This window comes from Moschus berezovskii, chromosome 6 (assembly GCF_049115385.1).
Source record: "Moschus berezovskii isolate FMDL1 chromosome 6, NW_MosBer_1.0, whole genome shotgun sequence".
In the NCBI taxonomy this organism is placed as follows: Eukaryota; Metazoa; Chordata; class Mammalia; order Artiodactyla; family Moschidae; genus Moschus; species Moschus berezovskii.
This window is the reverse complement of record NC_142465.1, coordinates 49,922,107-49,939,388: the sequence shown is the minus strand read 5'-3', so window position 1 is coordinate 49,939,388 and position 17,282 is coordinate 49,922,107. Positions and strand designations below refer to the sequence as shown.

Sequence of the window (17,282 nt, the reverse complement as noted above, 5' to 3'; positions counted from 1 at the left end):
GAGAATTTAAAGCCCAAGGCAGGAGAATGGGTTAAAAATACCAATAGCCAACTGATGCTTGTCTTATAAAAAGAGCATCCTGTTTTATATAAGAAGGCTATAGAAAAAAAGCGGAAATGAAGTCAGAGTAGTGACAGGAGTACATACCAACACCACAGGAATTTTGAAGGCTCAAAATGAAACCAAATTGTGATATAATTTTAAAAAACAGGATTCTAAATGTGAAGATTCTTAAAAAAAAAGTTTGTCCCTCAGGGTATCAGACATCATTATCTTGGTTTGCAGGGCCCTCTATGGCTTACCTCTCCAGCCACATCTCTTCTGCCACCATGAACAACTCTAAAGAAATGCTTGAACTCCTTTTATTTGCTCTCATCCTCTCTAGCTCTTTCTCTCAGGCCCTTACTTCCCTTCTCTGACACGTTAGCCTAGGCAGAGTCTCGCAATTTATACCTTCTAACAGTTCTGTGCTCACCTTATTATTATCCTTGTAAATACTGTTGAACATCCACTTTCCTGCTAGATCTGCCCTCCAAGGGCAGGGTCCATGTCTGCCTTGCTGATTACTACACTGCCAACCTTAGCATAGTTGTGAATAAATGAATGAATACTGGTGGCCTTCTAGGTTTCAATCGCTAACGTCATGACAAGCAAGCAATGGTTTCCCTAGTTCTTGTATCTGTCAGAGTTTAACAAGAGAAGCATAACCAGTGAGAAGTTTTTGTTTTTTTAATCTGTCCATTTATTTATTACAAAGAATTGTCTTACACAGTTGTAGGAGCTGGCTCAGCAAGTCTGACATCCACAGGACAGGGCGTTGAGAAGGGACATTACAAGTAGGCTGGGACCCCCCCCCCCTACAGGGATGAATTTGGTGATGATGGTATCCTGTGGAAGCCAGAGCTCTGGTCCTAGAGCTGCATGCATACACTTGGCCCAAGAGTGAGTGGAAATGAGGAAAGAGCCATCTGTAAAGATAAGCAATTACAGGCCCAGCTGCAGCTCCACACCATTGAGGCAAATGAGCAGATCAGCAACAGCATGGGTGTTTACCTAGAACATAGAAGAAGATTCTAGAACTTTTCAGCTCTGCTACATGGACTCTCTGATTTCAGGAAGGGTTTAACCCCTCTTTTTAAATGCCTTCTCTGAACTGGAAAAAGCTGATCAAAAGGTCCAAACTTCTGTACTGGGGGTGTGGCATACAATACATTGACCACAGTTAACACTGCTGTATGGTATATTTGAAAGTTAAGAGAGTAGCTCGGAGAAGGCAATGGCAGCCCATTCCAGTACTCTTGCCTGGAAAATCCCATGGACGGAGGAGCCTGGTGGGCTGCAGTCCATGGGGTCGCTAAGAGTCAGACACGACAGAGCGACTTCAGTTTCACTTTTCACTTCCATGCTTTGGAGAAGGAAATGGCAACCCACTCCAGTGTTCTTGCCTGGAAAATCCCAGGGACGGGGGAGCCTGGTGGGCTGCCGTCTATGGGGTCGCACAGAGTCGGACACGACTGAAGTGACTTAGCAGCAGCAGCAGCAGCAAGAGAGTAGCTCTTAAGAGTTCTTATCACAAGGAAAAAACAAAAACAAAAAGTATGTATCTATATGAAATAATGGATGTTAACTTATTGTGGTAATCTTTCACAATGTATGTATCTTAAATCATTATGCTATACACCTTAAACTTACACAGTGCTGTGTCAATTATATCTCAGTAAAACTGTAAGAAAAAAGCTTTCCTCTGATTGAGTTACCTAGAGCAATCTCCCTTATGATTAAAGTCAACTGATTCTGAGCTTTAATGACATCTCAAAATCCCTTCACCATAGCATCTAGATTGGTGCTTTGTTGAAGGAAATGGCAACCCACTCCAGTACTCTTGCCCGGAAAATCCCATGGACGGAGGAGCCTGGTAGGCTATAGTCCATGAGGTTGCAAAGAGTCGGACACAACTGAGTGAATTCACTTCACTTCATATGTGTGCTACAAAATAGCTGCACACCTCCCTTTCATTCTCCATTTTTTGCAAAAAGACTCTCCCTTATAGCCCACATTCACCAGAAACATACTGGAAGGGAATTCTGGAGGATGTAATTCAGCCTAGCCAAGTGGGCACATCACAGGTCATATAGTAAGTCAACTATCTTCTTAATCTTCGGTTTGACCCTGAATGAAAAAAAGGAGTGACAGAAGCTAATGATATTCAGAAAGGGGAAGGATTCCTTTGCTAGCAGAAGTAGTGCAGAGGCAAAGAAAATGAGCTCATCTGGATAGGAGTGCAGAGCTCACCATCCTAGAAGGGCATGTTTCTGAGAAGTGAAGGAGGTACAAGGGAGCTCTTGTAGCCAGAATGGCAGGTCATAGGCATGTATTCCTATGAAAAGTTGAGGATCCCCCATTCCAGGTTTCCAAGTTGGAATACAGGAATTCATCAGTGAATGTCTGTTGAATGAATAAGTCAATCAACAAATGAATGAATGCCTCCTTCAAACTCATTTATTAAAAAAAACTTGAGGCCCTAGGTGAAACATTGTTGACTCTCATAGAAGGTCCCTAGGAATGGAAGAGATAGCAGATATACAAGGGCCAAAGAGCCCAGGCTATAGGCCAAAGGCTGTCTTAAGAAAGGTCACTTGACTGAAAGAGAGCAAATTATCTGTCATCAGTCCCTTAGTGGGCACCGGATACTTCCCTGTTGCCATTTCTGCATTGCCAGAGCCACACATGCACACAGGACACAATAGGCTTTGTGCAGCTTCCAGCACAAAATTAGGAGCCAGAACTGAGTGTCTAGCTGACAGTGACAGTTTGGTGATTACAGAAACCTAAGTGTGTATATCTTGAATAATCAGTGACTGAATCATGGGCCTTTAAGCTTAGCCTATGCCAAATGCCTCAGGGAGAGGTTTAAAAACACTCAGAATTTGCTCACTGGCTTAGAGTGATTGAGTTATGCTGTGGGCCCGGTAAATTCCTTGCATGGCTAAAAATAGATAAAGGGCAATTCAGTAACCCAGGGGAATTTTATCTGCCTCTTTCATGCATCCAGAGATGCTGCTTACGTAAAGCCAAAATAAGCACCACCAAAAGGGCACTGAGAGAGATGGATAAAAGGTGACGATTCAAACAGAAACCAAGAAAACAAGCCAAAGATCAGGACGAGTCCCTGTTGCAAAGATCTGAGTAAGAACTGGGCCTATGAAGATGATACAGTGCTTTGAACTTTCTAATAGCTTCTAAGAGGCAAACTTAGAAATCTCTTCCCAGAGAAAGCCAGAGGCTCCAGCTGTTCTTACTCTACACATCAGGCAGAGCCCTTCCTCATAGGCTCTCGGGGAGTTACAGTTCACCCTGGCAGAGCACACCCGTCTCCCTTCTAGAAACACTGGCTCCTCCCTGACCTCAGGCAGAGCACCAGAAAGTCAATTAAGAACCATTTTAAAGTGTGATTCAAGCAACTCAGAGATAACCAAAGATACAGAAAAGTTCCAGGAGTTTCCCTTGGCCAAGTTTACCACCGAGTTATTTTATTATACAAGTGGTTTTTAAAGGAAATCATTTATCAGAAGGTTGCAGGAAAGGTCTATTTCTGGTCTTCAGCCCCCCCGGTGGAAATAGTCTAGGATTGGCTGAAGGTACCTCTGAGAGGCTGGAAATTCAGTTCTTGGTCAAGTGTGTCACTGTTTTAAAACATTCTAACAAACCCAACAGCACCATCTGTAAGGACTGCATAATTTGCAAAATTTCTTGCTAAATCAGCTGGCCAAACGCAGAGCCAATTACTTTGGCTTCCATACAACACCATGCTGCAGTCGGGAAGTATTTTAAGTGGATAATAAGTAGTCTCTTCTCTCAATGACTATATTCAAATAACTTCCACTGCCTAAAATATGCGAAGTTCCCAGTCAAAGCTGCCTTTGGAACCCCTGCCCCTTAACTTAGAGCTTTAATCTTCACGGGGAAGTAGGGGGTGGGTAATTAGATCTCCCTTCCCCAGCAATATTTTTAAAAGCATTTGTCTAGCAAAGACCTCATACACTTCCCAGCTTACACATTCACATGCACAGTAGCACACACACAGCACAAACACTCAAAACACACACAGCTCACACTCGTTCTGAGATATGCAAGGCTTACACCTTGCATCTAAGAATGGCAGCCAAATTTTCCCTTTATTTAGTTACAATATCTAAAGTTATTTGGAGACAAAAGGTGGCCTTTTATTCTGAGTGAGGATTTACAGATAGGAACTATTTTTTCTGCCTTTTTCCCCTAAGAAAAAGTTTCTGTTAGTTTTCCATGGACAATATTCTCTGTCTGTGTGCAGCGGTGGGGAGTGGGAGGGGAGTAGGTAATAATAAAAATGGCAAACAGATAGAAGTGCCCTATGTGAAGAAATCAAATTCAATACTCTTTATAGCCCACCTCCACTACCTCCATCTCTGTAAATTAAGGTATGAACAGATATGCAATAAATGCTTGCTTGTTGGATTTATTAAGTGAGCTTCTCCCCCAGGTTACTTTAGAATCTTACCACTCAACCTGCGGGCCACTACCACCACCACCAGCATCACAAGCTTGTCAGAAATGCAGACTCTCAGGCCCTACCCCAGACCTCCTAAATCAGAATCTGCATTTTACAAAATTTCTAGGAGACTGGCAAGCTACAGTCAATGGGATCACAAACAGCTGGACACAACTGAGCGACTAACACTTTCACTTCACTAGGACATTTGTAAGTAAACTAAGATCTGAGAAGCACCATTCTGAATACATCTTGATTCTTACACTGTTACTGTTAGTCCAGTAAATTCAGTCACTTCTCAAAGACTGTGTCTTGTTCAGGGATGTTCTCCTGGAGGCGAGCGAGTAAGAGCTGATATTATCCAGCACTAACTGTGTGCCGGGAGTAGACAGCACAGAGTTCAAGTGATGCGAGTGGCACAGCCAGCAAGGGAGGCAGCTGGGTCGGAACTCAGTCTGCCTCTGGGTCCACATTTTCCATCACTAGGCCGCTAGGCCGGGGCTGCTAGTCAGCAGAGGCACTCACTAGTGGCATTTGGGGCCTGGCAATCTTGTGGGACTGTCCCACATTCTCCAGGACTTTTGACGCCCCAGCCACCACCCACTAAGTGCACGGAAACACCCAGTATCCTGACAACCTAAGAAACCCCCACGCTTTACCTGACACCGTGGGGGTGGCACTAGTTCATGAACCAGTGTTGTATGGCATTCATGTCGTGATTTGAGAAACTAATCTCTCGGGATTTGTTTCTTTCTTTACACCTTTTTTAACCTTTTTATAAAATTATTTGACATTTGATTTTTCATTTCAACAGAAGGATATAACTATTGCCAGCCTAATCTATGCAGACTAAAATATAAGATCCTTGCCTTCTAGCAATTGACAGTCTCATCAGGGAAATAAGGCCTCAGCAATTTAAGGCAGTCAAGGATTAAGTCAAGAAATGACAAAAAAAAAAAAAGACCTAGATTCATATTCTGGTTTTATACTATTTATTACTTGTGAGCTGTCCCATCTGTAAAATGGGGGCTTTATTAAATAATGCATGTGAATATCCAACACAGTGCCTGCAGCTAATACATGCTTAATAATGATAGCCATGCCCTCAATCACAATTTCCTCCAAATCAGTGAAGATATAGGACAATAGTGCGGTGGAGAAAAGATGAAAGTGTTTTGCAGCTTGCATTTACACAGAATCTCCTGGGGATTTTGGGATTTCTTCAGTATCATGACTTTCAAAGAAACGCAAAACAGTATAAGCCTACAGAAAAGTTAAACTTCCTGCACCCAGGAGCAAGGATATATTTATGACTAGTCAAGGTCTTTACGAAGTCTGAAGAAATAAATATTAATACATGCACTGCTATGGGACATATTTTTAATTTTTATTTCAATTCAAATCTGTCATCTAATTTATTTCCAGTTTCACTAAAATGCCTTTTAAGCCCAGACCTTGGCTAAATCACACAGCTCATAAATAAGTGTCCATATAGAAATATGTTTAGTTCTTCAGTTTTACAAAGTCCACAATTTCAGCATAAAAGAGGACAAAAAAAGGATCCCAAAATATCTTAAAACAGCCAAGAAGTTTTGCTACTACTACTGAGTTAAAATAGCTTGCGGCAAAATTCTTGTTTCTACTGATTTTTACCAAAAGGACTATAACACTTGGCAGAAATGAATAATTAGCAAAATCAATTAATTAAGGCCTTGTCAACACTCCTCTTGTCACCCCACTCACACCTTTGCTGTAAATAAGCTTTTTGTGCCTTCATTAGAGGCATTAGCTCTTCGTATGTAAATAATAATGTCCTCGAATTTAAAATGATTAAATATCAGAGAAAAATTTCAGTCCACCCTTTCTGATCTAGCCAGGATACTGAAAACACAGCATTATTGCCTTACTTAACCTAGCAAATTCAACACAACCATATATACTCCCAAATCCATTAATTTCCAGATTCACCTTCTCTCCTGAGGATGTAAGCCAGAATGCTATCTTTAGTTATCACACAGACACACACACACATGCACACACACACACACACACCATAGTAATTAAAGAAACCACCCATTTCCTTCCTCCTAAGTTCCAGGAAGCCATGTTATTTCTGTGGACCATTTCTATTTGCCAACTGTTCTCCAGAGCTTCTAAGGGAAACTAAAATGTACTAGGAGCTACTATCTAAATGACAGCCAAGAACACACCTCCCTTCAGAGGGAAAAGCACTGTATTTTTTGCTGTTGTATTTATGGACGTGTAAAAAAACTGTTTGTCTAATTATCTGTTTAATAGTTTTCCCCTAGCAACCTGTAAACTTTATGAGAGCAGGGAAAAGCCAGGTGGTTCCTTCTCAATGCATATGTGTTGGTGTGTGTGTACGACATACAGTCTGAGCATCTCATTAAAATCCTGAAAGATTTAAAGCCCCACAGTCACCTGAAAAGAAATATTTGAAGGAGCTTCTAGTATCTACAGGTAGGTAGATCCTTTGCATCATCCCCTCTTATTTTGTCTCCTCTAATTACCCCATTTAAGTTAATGCTGATTATTTTTTTATCTCTTCCCATCTTCCATCATATCACATTGTTTACAATTGGTTTTTTAAAATGTTTGTTTACATATTTCTCTCTTCACTTTAATTTCTCAGTGTGTTCACCTCTTCCATTTACCCCGGGGAAGGAGGTAGCTTCTTCCATCACTTCCCTTCTTCAGTGTAAACAGTGCTGAATTAGGAATATAATCTCCAACAAACAACTATTTCCCACTCCTCAACCCCTGGTCTTATTATAACACAAGAAAGCCATATCTCTACCAAGCGTCACACGCAGATCATTTTGTCATGAAACAAGAGGTAGGAGGTCCTTATTTTCTTCTGATATGAATCCAAGGCAGATATCTTCTGTCTCCCAAAAGGGAGCCGAGGCGATACAAAGCTCCAGAGCAATTTCTTGCCCCTCTCAAATCCCTCCCAGAAGACCAAATTACTTTGTTAGAGAAGCTTCAAACTGCCTCAAACCCCAAACAGGATGAAAGGTTTAGCAAGGTTTATGTAACTGACACTTATTTTCCTCACTACAACCAACACAAAAAAATAATCTCCCCTTCCTGCTCCTCAGATGATGCCCTTCACTTCCTGTCCAGGTCAGATTCCGGCACTGGGGTCCACCCAGGGCGCCACTTCCTGCCGCCTCAGAGCACTCTTCATTTCCTGTGACCTTACTGCCAGTTTGCCTGTTGGGCTCGTGTGCTTCTGAGCCTGTCACATTGTTTGTTTACCTCCTGCTTGTGCTTTACTCCTTCCGAATTTATCTCCCAGACCTGTTTGTCTCTCCTGGTTCTTTGCCCATTCACCAGCCTCACCCTTCCTTCAAACCAGCTCTTTCACAGAGCGATTCAGTAACTAACTAAAGCCAGAGCTTTTTAATATCCTGTTGACTCTGGTTTGCTCTATTAGCTTAATGGTAAAAATCACCACCCCCTGCAGAATTCTGTCTTTTAAAGGCCTAGAATTTCACACTTCATTAGGAATATTTTATATCTGAATTGCACTGCTTATCAATCTGACAACCTACGCCAGCATTCTTGCCTGGGAAATCCCATGGACAGAGAAACATGGTGGGCTACAGTTCACGGGGTTGCAAAAGAGTCAGACACAACTGAACAACTGAACAATCAACTATGAGCCATACCTTTGTTTTTTGTTTGCTTGTGTTGTTTATTTTTAACACTGAGCAAAACTGGACCTACCAGCTACCTCCTCTGACCTCCTAGATTAAATTAGTTCCTCTAGTATTCTTTCTCATCACACCCTGTGTCGGTCGGGTCCTGCCCCAAAGCCACAGGCGCAAAGTCTTGCACCAAGGCCACAGAAATGGAGTCCAGAAACAAGGTCATCTCCAGAACTGACTGAGCCCCTTTGTAATCTTTGCCACAAGCCCCCCGATCATCACCAGCAGGCTTTCTGACCCCAAATTAGGCAAAAATGCCCACCCCCCTAGTAGTCACCCTATAGTGCCCCAACCAATCACCTAATGGCAACTTCCAGCAGAAATTTTCTTTAACTTGAGGCTATAAACATTGGCTACTAACCCAAGAAAAGAATCCACTCTCCCTAGTCTGTCAGGCCCAATGTGTTTGCAGTGCCCAAATTATATCTGCTCTCTGTTCTTAATAAACTCACTCCTTTCTGAAATGCTCTGTGTCTGGAAATTCTTTTCCAATCCGTGTTCAGACTGCCTCAACACCCTATACTTTTTGTTGTTGTATTTATGGATGTGTAAAAAACTGTTTGTCTAATTATCTGTTTAATAGTTTTCCCCAGCAACCTGTAAACTTTATGAGAGCAGGGAAAAGCCAGGTGGTTCCTCCTTAAGCCGTCCTCTCTTCTTTTCTGCCCTCCTCACTTTCTGTTGCCAGCACAAACACAGGGCTTGACACATATTAGATGATTGAGAGAAACATATCAACTGCGCCATGCACTCACAAAAAGAAAATGGAAACTATGGGAGGTGATGGATACGTCAGTTAGCTTAATTGTGGGGAATATTTCACAATGTTTACATATATCAAATCATCAAATTACATACCTTATATATATATACTTAAAACATTTTTTTCTTTTTCTTTTTTTTGGTGGAGCTGGGCCTTGGTTGCTGTGCACAGGCTTTCTCTAGCTGTGGCAAGTGGAGGCTACTCTGCATTCGGTTCCTGGACTCATTGTGGTGGCTTATCTGGTTGTAGAGCACAGGCCTTGGCACACAGGCTTCAGTAGCTGCACCACGGGGGCTCAGTAGTTGCGGCCAACAGGCTCAGTTGCTCTGCAGCACGTGGAATCTTCCCAGGTCAGGGATCAAACCCGCTGTGTCCTCTGCACTGGCATGTGGATTCTCATCCACTGTACCACCAAGGAAGTCAAAGTATATATATATTTTTTTAATTGCCAATTATACCTCATAAAGCTGAAAAGAAAAAAAATGCATTTTGAATGGACAAATGAATGGACAATAACTTTCAATGCCACACCTAGTTCTCACCTCCAACCAGGTGGCAAGTTGGCCCTGGAAGGACCAGGGAAGCATATGGGCAGCCCCTGGTTGATTATATGGACAACGTTTCTGAGATCCTTCCTGGAACAGCATTCAGGGTACACCTGGTGGTTAGACTGTGCTTAACTGCAACAATGCCTCTTTCTTTAATATTTTCCAGGAAAAAATAACCTTCCTTTATAAATGTTCTCTATGTCTTTGTGTCAAAGTATTAAACTGACATCTCTGGGCTCTGTGGTGACAGGTTTGCCATACATACAGGAAATTCTTTTTCAAACGTGAATAGAAGTTGGCAAAGATTGCTTTTATGCACTACTTTGCAAAAGCCACTAATGTGAGATGAGTTGCATAATAATAAATTATTCAAGTCATAAATCTGAAGAAATCAGTTCATTATGATCAATATAATTTAAGAGAATTGGTGTGTGGGATTCAATTTTTATAATGTAATTAGTTTTTAAATATTCAAGTTAAAAGAACTAAAATCATCATGAAAAGTTTTGTCTCCTGTTTCTAATAGGAAAATACTGCATTTTGGTCTTTATACTAACAAATCTAAATTATGTTTTTTCACTTAGATAAAAATTCCTTTTTTAAAAATATTAAATCATGTCTTACTGGTGATACTAAAGTTGAAAAGTGTTTGAAGAATGATGGAAAGCTAGCTAAGGCCGTTTGCTAATGAATTTAAGCTGTCTCATTATGTGAAAATTTATTTTTTCAATAATTATAAGTTGACAATTTTGAGAACTGTCACCTCTAAACCACAAAGAACTTTTTTTAAACTGTTGAATTTTCCAATTAGAAACTTCAGATTATCACTCTACTCATATGTCCAACATAAACTATGTCATTTCCTTACACTCATTTTTGTTTTCTCCACTGGCCAAGATAATATATGGCCTCTAATTTTCAGATTCTTCTGTGCTTGGAGAATTGGTGTTTACACACCTCATTAAAAGTATATACTCAATCTACAACATAATAACTTTAAACATTGTGATCAACTGCACTTCCGTTAGACTCAACAAGTCCTTGTTGTTTTAATACAGGGTTTCTCAACCTGGGCACTGCTGACATTTGGACCTGATGATTCCTTGTTGTGGGGGCTAACCTGAGCATTGTAGGATGTTTAGCGTATCCTTGCTCTCACCCACTCTACCTGCTTGGTCTTAGCACCTCTCAGTTGTGACAACCAAAAATATCTCCAGACACAGCCAAAAGTTCATGGGCAGCAGAACTGCCCCCAGTTGAGAACCACTGTTTTAATATTTCCTTCCAAATAAGAAGACACTATTAAGTCAATACTTTTCTCCTTTATTCTTTATCAATAATACTAAAAACCATTCACTTAACATATACTGTGTGCCAAATAAGCACTTTACAGTTAGTAATAATCATTAACTCCTCACCACAAAACTATGACGTAGGTAGTATTGGCTCCATTTTACGGAAGAGGAAACTGAGGATTGAAAAGGTTAAATCATTTGTAAAGGTACAGTTAAGGAACAATCTAAAATCCAACTGACACTGGAGCCCATTCTCTTAATGCTGTACCCAGTAGGTCTGACCCAATCAGGTCAAGAGCTGTAGTCAGAATTCCCAAGTTCAGGTTCCAGCTATACCACTGCGATCTTAGGGAGATCATATAAACTTCCTGAACCACAGTTTTCCATATGTAAAGAGATATCAGTTATAATTTATATCTCACAGCATTGGGAGGATTTAATGAACTAGCATATGTGATCAGCTCAGCAGTCATAAAGTATTATTATTCTATAAATAAAAGTATATTAATCTTCTGATATACTTTTACTTCAGCAAATTAGCTAGAAAAGGGAAGGCAATTTAAACAACATTCCTAAAAAACCAAAAATAGTTGTGGCAACTATTATAAAACTTAACCTCTCTGCTTTGCAGGAATGACAAGTTTCAAAGAAATACACTGCTAAATCTACTATAAAACTATATTTTATAATAGTCCCACTTTTGTCTGAGTTCCTCTTCTTGTAAAACAGACCTTAAAAAAATATGTATTAAAAAAAAATACCTGGAATAGATCTCTGACCATTTCCTTCAGTATCTTTTTTCAAAACCATAATTTTAAATGGTACCTCCCTTGTCTACCCTAATTAAGCATATTGGCAGCAGATAAGTATTCACTTTTTTTTTTTTTGGACATGGAGTACAGCACTGTGTGCATTTCCCTCTTTGGGACTTGTTTTTCTCTCATGACAGATTAAATACTTGTAAGAAATTTTAAAATAAAAATAAATTTTCATCCATTTTTAAACAAGTGGTACAAATGTCCCTAAAGCCCAAACGCAATCTCAGGGAACCAACTTTGGCATTCCAACGGTCCAACTGATCTCCCCAAACATGGCAGCAAGTTCCCAAGATTCCTTTGGAGACGCAGGAGCCATTGGCTCCCTAAATATGCCAGGTGTTTCTGTCCCATATTCACTTCTGTAATGCTCTATTAAGAGCATCAAAACATTAGCTTCACGGGGGAAGGGGGAGATGAATTGTGTTTTGTTCATTGTTACCAGTATCTTGGATAGTGTGTGACATCTATTATATACTCTCAAGTTGGTTTGAATCTTAGATCCACCAATTATAAGCTGTGATTCTAGGCAACTGACTTAACCTCTCTAATCCTCAGTTAGCTCATCTGTAAACTAGGGTAATAATAGTACCTACTCATAAGGATATCACAAATAGCACTTTAAATGCTACTGTTAAAATATCAGTACTGTGCCAGGCACAGTAAGCACTCAGTATTTTAAGTTAGTTACCTGTTTCATTGCCTCTGCTTAGAATCTCTTCTTCCCATCCTTCTCTTTATTCCTGGCTAGTTCCTCTTAGGATCTCAGCTCAAACATGCTCTTCCACTCTGCAGAATTCACATCCAAGGGTACTGCCACCAAGCTCTCATTCTCACAGTCTATTTTAGTAAAGGTTCTTCAGGAAGCTGATGATCCACAAAATTAGACAGCCCTTTCACACTATAACCCTTGGTTTCAGTCACCTCATTAGAACAAAAGACATTTCTATCACCTTATCACTAGGGAAATTCCAAGGATTTTAGGAACTCTATGCCAGGAAGCAGAATTAAAAACCAAATTTCTTTCTTTTTTACCACGTGACTTACTAAATTATTGCATCAGTTGAGGATGCCTTTAGCTGCAAGTAACAGCATGCCTAAGTAATGTTGTTGTTTAGTCACTAAGTCATGTCTGACTCTTTGTGACCCCATGGAGTGTAGCCCACCAGGCTAATAGTTAACTTTAAAAGAAAGGATTTAATTTTTTCACAAGCAAGAAATCTGGAGAACTTTCTTGGCTAGTGTTGGTTCAGTAACTGAGCACAGGCAGAGCTCAGGGGCAGGGCTGTAGTTCTCTTAGACTCTTCCTAAGTTGTGAGAAAGCTATAGCAGCTCAAACATCATATCCTCATACAATGGGTCTCAAAGGCAGAAAATAGACTACAGAGAAGAGCAAAGAGTCTCTACTTTCTTCCTCTTATCATAGGAAAATATTTCCCAGCAACCCCTGGTATTTGATCATTCATTTATTCACTCATTCAACAAATATTTGTTTAGTGGCTCTTACATGCTATGCACTTTTCTAGGCACATGAGATACATCAATGAACACATAACAAGTATCTTTGTCTTCAGAAAGTATACATTCTAGAAGAATACAGAAACGACAAATAAACATAATTTTAAAAGTTAAGTAGCATGTTAGAAACTAATAAGTGCTGTGGATAAAAGAAGAATTAGAGCAGAGTAACAGGGACTGGGAATGTATTTAAATAAGGTGGTCAAGGACCTCATAAGAAGGGAACATCTGAGTAGTCTTGAAAGAAGCAGGGAGCTATGTAAGGGGAAAGCATTTGAGAAGAGAGAATAGTCAGTGCTGAGGAGGACAGTTCTGGGATATTCGTGGTCCAACAGGGAGGCCAGTACAACTAAAACAAGGTGAACCAGGGAGAGGGTGGTCAGAGACAGACTCAGAGAGCTACTGAAGCAGGCCTGGTCATTTAGGGCCTTACAAGCCAAGGCAAGGATTTCCCCATCCTGCAGAACAAGGGGTGATCATATGATGTCTGCACATAACCAGGATCTGTTACCAAAAAAGGGTGGGGATGCAAGTCTAGGGGTTTGGGGGAGATTGCAAGCCAGTAACGAACACTCTGTCTCAATAATAGGGTATGTGGATAAAACTTTTAATGTCACAAAGTGGTTTCCCCAGTGGCTCAGTGGGTTAAGAATCTGCCTGCAATGCAGGAAACACAGAAGATTTGTCTTTGATCCCTGGGTCAGGAAGATCCCCTGGAGGAGGAAAATGGCAACCCACTCCACTAGTCTTACATGAAAAATCCCACCGACAGAGGAGCCAGTCCAAAAGGTTGCAAAGAGCTGGACATGACTGAACACCTAATCACATATCACAATATCACAAAGAGAGGTAATGGAAATTTGGAAATTCCAAGTGGAAATTTGGAAATGTTCAGTTCAGTTCAGTTCAGTCCCTCAGTCGTGTCCGACTCTCCGTGACCCCATGAATCACAGCACGCCAGGCCTCCCTGTCCATCACCAACTCCCGGAGTTCACTCAAACTCATGTCCACAGAGTCGCTGATGCCATCCAGCCATCTCATTCTCTGTCATCCCCTTCTCCTCCCGCCCCCAACCTTTCCCAGCATCAGACTCTTTTCCAGTGAGTCAACTCGTCGCATGAGGTGGCCAAAGTATTGCAGTTTCAACTTTAGCATCAGTCCTTCCAATGAACACCCAGGATTGATCTCCTTTAGAATGGACTGGTTGGATCTCCTTGCAGTACAAGGGACTCTCAAGAGTCTTCTCCAACACCACAGTTCAAAAGCATCAATTCTTCGGAAATGTAATTAAGCCTTTTTTTCTTTAGTAAGACTATTTAAAATCTCAAGAAAAATCCACCATCATTAAAGTTAATGAAGAAATGCATTTTATGTAGAATTTGAATTTCTCCCTTTTCCTGATTATCCGAGTAATTCTGTCTCTTGCCTCAAATCCCAATCCCCCTGGTTTGTCAGTGGAGACTGAGACTTGCTATTACAACACAGAATGCTTTTGTAAATTGACTCATGCCCTCGAGCAGTGTAGCAGAGTGACTCAGAACGTGCCACATCAGCATCAGACTGCCTGGCTGCCTATCCAGGCTTAACCATTTTTGCCTTAATTTTTCTCATCTGGAAAATGGGAGGGGTGACAATAGCAGTACATAATCAGGTTTATGGCGGGACATAAAAAGCACTGAAAACAACAGTAGACCCACAGTGTGCACTTATTTATTAATTATCTGGTATTAGTTAGCTGTTATGGAGTAATTTGCCAGGTCACCTAGAGATTTGCTATCTTTGCTCTGGCTGCTGCAGCAAAACCTTCTCATCTGCAAGCATAAAACTATGAATTCTGGGAGCGTGGTGGGCTCTGCCTTCCAGCGGCCCTCTATAGATGAATTACCTGGCAGCCCTCATATCTCTAGGGATATACTCACCACATTCTCTTTAAGATGATGGGAATTGATTTTTATCTTTAATTTTTGCTTACAAATAATTCATCTGTTATGAGAAAAATAACAAGCTCCAAAGGGAAAATGCAGACACTCATCTGTTCCTGTACTGCCTTGAGTCAAAGGATTGTAATTATGAACACCAATAAGCTTAATGAGAAAAAAGTTTAAAGTTATAATTTCAATTTAGACAATCCACTGAGGTCTAACTCTACCCATGGTGGTGGTGGTCTAAAATTCAGTTAAACACCATCTCATTACTTATATTAGTCAGGATTCTTCCTGATGCAAGTAACTGAGAGCCAACTAAAACTAACTTAGAAAACAAAGGTGGGGAGGTGGGAGTGGGGATAGAAATTTATTGGCTCTTGCAACTTAGAAGTCCAGGACATTCTAACTTTAGATGCAGCTGGATCAGGCTCAAGTCTGATCAATAGGGTTCTCTGCCTTCAGGCTCTGCTTCTCTCTGTTGTGCTCACTTCCTTCTCTCCAAGTGAGAATTCATCTCATCAAAATGAAGGATAACAAGGGAAATGTATGTTGAGATGCTCAAAGCAATGGCTACCACAGTAGATAATATCTTGATTTATACATGGTTGCTAATAAAGAAATGAATTAGAGACCTATTCCCTTAAAGAATCCAAATTCTACCCATTATTCAGAGTCTGCCAGGGAGCCTTACTCTAATAACCTCAGCCTCTAGTGATGGACCTGGAGAAGGAAATGGCAACCCACTCCAGTACTCTTGCCTGGAAAATTCCATGGACTGAGGAACCGGTAGGCTATAGTCCATGGGATCACAAAGAATCGGACACGACTGAGCGACCTCACCTCACCTCTAGTGATGGATACCTTATCAAAACTCTGAACCACTGTCTGCCTGGTTTATTTTGCAAAAGAGCAATGCATTGCTTTGTATTATTAACTTTCAGTTCAGTTCAGTCACTCAGTTGTGTCCGACTCTTTGTAACCCCATGAATCACAGCACACCAGGCCTCCCTGTCCATCACCAACTCCCGGAGTTCACTCAAACTCATGTCCATCGAGCTGGTGATGCCATCCAGCCATCTCATTCTCTGTTGTCCCCATCTCCTCCCGCCCCTAATCGTTCCCAGCATCAGAGTTTTTTCCAGGGAGTCAACTCGTCACATGACGTGGCCAAAGTATTGGAGTTTCAGTTTTAGCATCAGTCAATATGGACATATATATTTTATATCTCCAACTCAATTCTTTTTTACAACAACAATTATTTTTTCTTATTATAAAAGTTATATATATTTCAAATTATACATGGTGGATTGAACACTCATATTTTGTCATTGATTTCTCCCAGCTTCCCCTGCCCCATATCCAAGTGAGGTAAAAGGATTTTGTTTAAGGCATAAACACACAAAGAGGAAGCAAAAGCAGCAGAATATTGGGAGCTGGAAAGTCAAGGACCTGAAACAGCTTTGGGAGAAGCACAGAAGTAAGCTGCTCTGGGCTACAAAACCCCAGAAAGGCTTAGGAATGAGAGGTTCCAGATACCTCTGAAAGTAGGGGTCGGTAAGGGGGGTTGGGGGGCGGGGGAGGCCTGAAGACAGAAGGTTTGGTTGAATGTCCATATGAAAGCACTCTGTCCCCAGCCAGCCCTGTACCCGGAGGATCAGGGCAATTGCCCCTCCCCAACCTAGTAGAAACCAAATGGGAGGTTTCTTACATCTGTAGCACTTATGATCTGCAGAGGTACTCTCTGACCTTGGAGGTTTCTATGCTGACTTTTTATGATGGGCTGCTTTTGTGGGATCTCAGAGCACATCCATTAAAGCCTTCTGAATAGCCCCTAGATATGGGCAATGCCTCTCTTCTGACCTCCGATTCCTCTCTCTGACTCAGACCATCTAGGATCACACCTCCTCTACCAGAGTCACAGCTCTCTTTTGGGCCATCTTCTTTAGCAGGATTAAAAAATGGCTCGTTTGTTTTGCTCCTATAAGTCCCATCTCTAGACAATAAGATACTCAAGCTCTTGCCAGTAATCATGAATGAAATTGTAGCTTATTCCCTGTGAAGACTTGTCTCTCTTTGCTGTGCCAGCAGCAGGTGGCTCCAGCCTTGATCTCTTGCCCTCAGTATTTTCAGCACAAAATCAGTGACTATCCCTTTGC

The 17,282-nt window shown here is 41.1% G+C and overlaps 1 protein-coding gene and 1 long non-coding RNA gene across 10 annotated transcripts in view; one reads left to right on the top strand and one right to left on the bottom strand.

Moving 5' to 3' along the window:
* Nucleotides 1-17,282, bottom strand: part of LOC148777609 (uncharacterized) — a 147,275-nt gene that overhangs the window by 14,545 nt on the left and 115,448 nt on the right. The window lies entirely within an intron of this gene.
* LOC148777610 (uncharacterized) overlaps nucleotides 1-17,282 on the top strand; it is a 131,270-nt gene that overhangs the window by 87,720 nt on the left and 26,268 nt on the right. Inside the window, exon 4 of one of the 9 annotated variants that reach the window (XR_016037606.1) lies at nucleotides 6,827-7,145. The exons of the other annotated variants lie outside the window; for them this stretch is intronic. The gene's annotated coding sequence lies outside the window, so the exon portion shown is untranslated. Of the gene's footprint in view, nucleotides 1-6,826; nucleotides 7,146-17,282 lie in introns of those variants that run through there. 9 annotated transcript variants of the gene reach the window in all.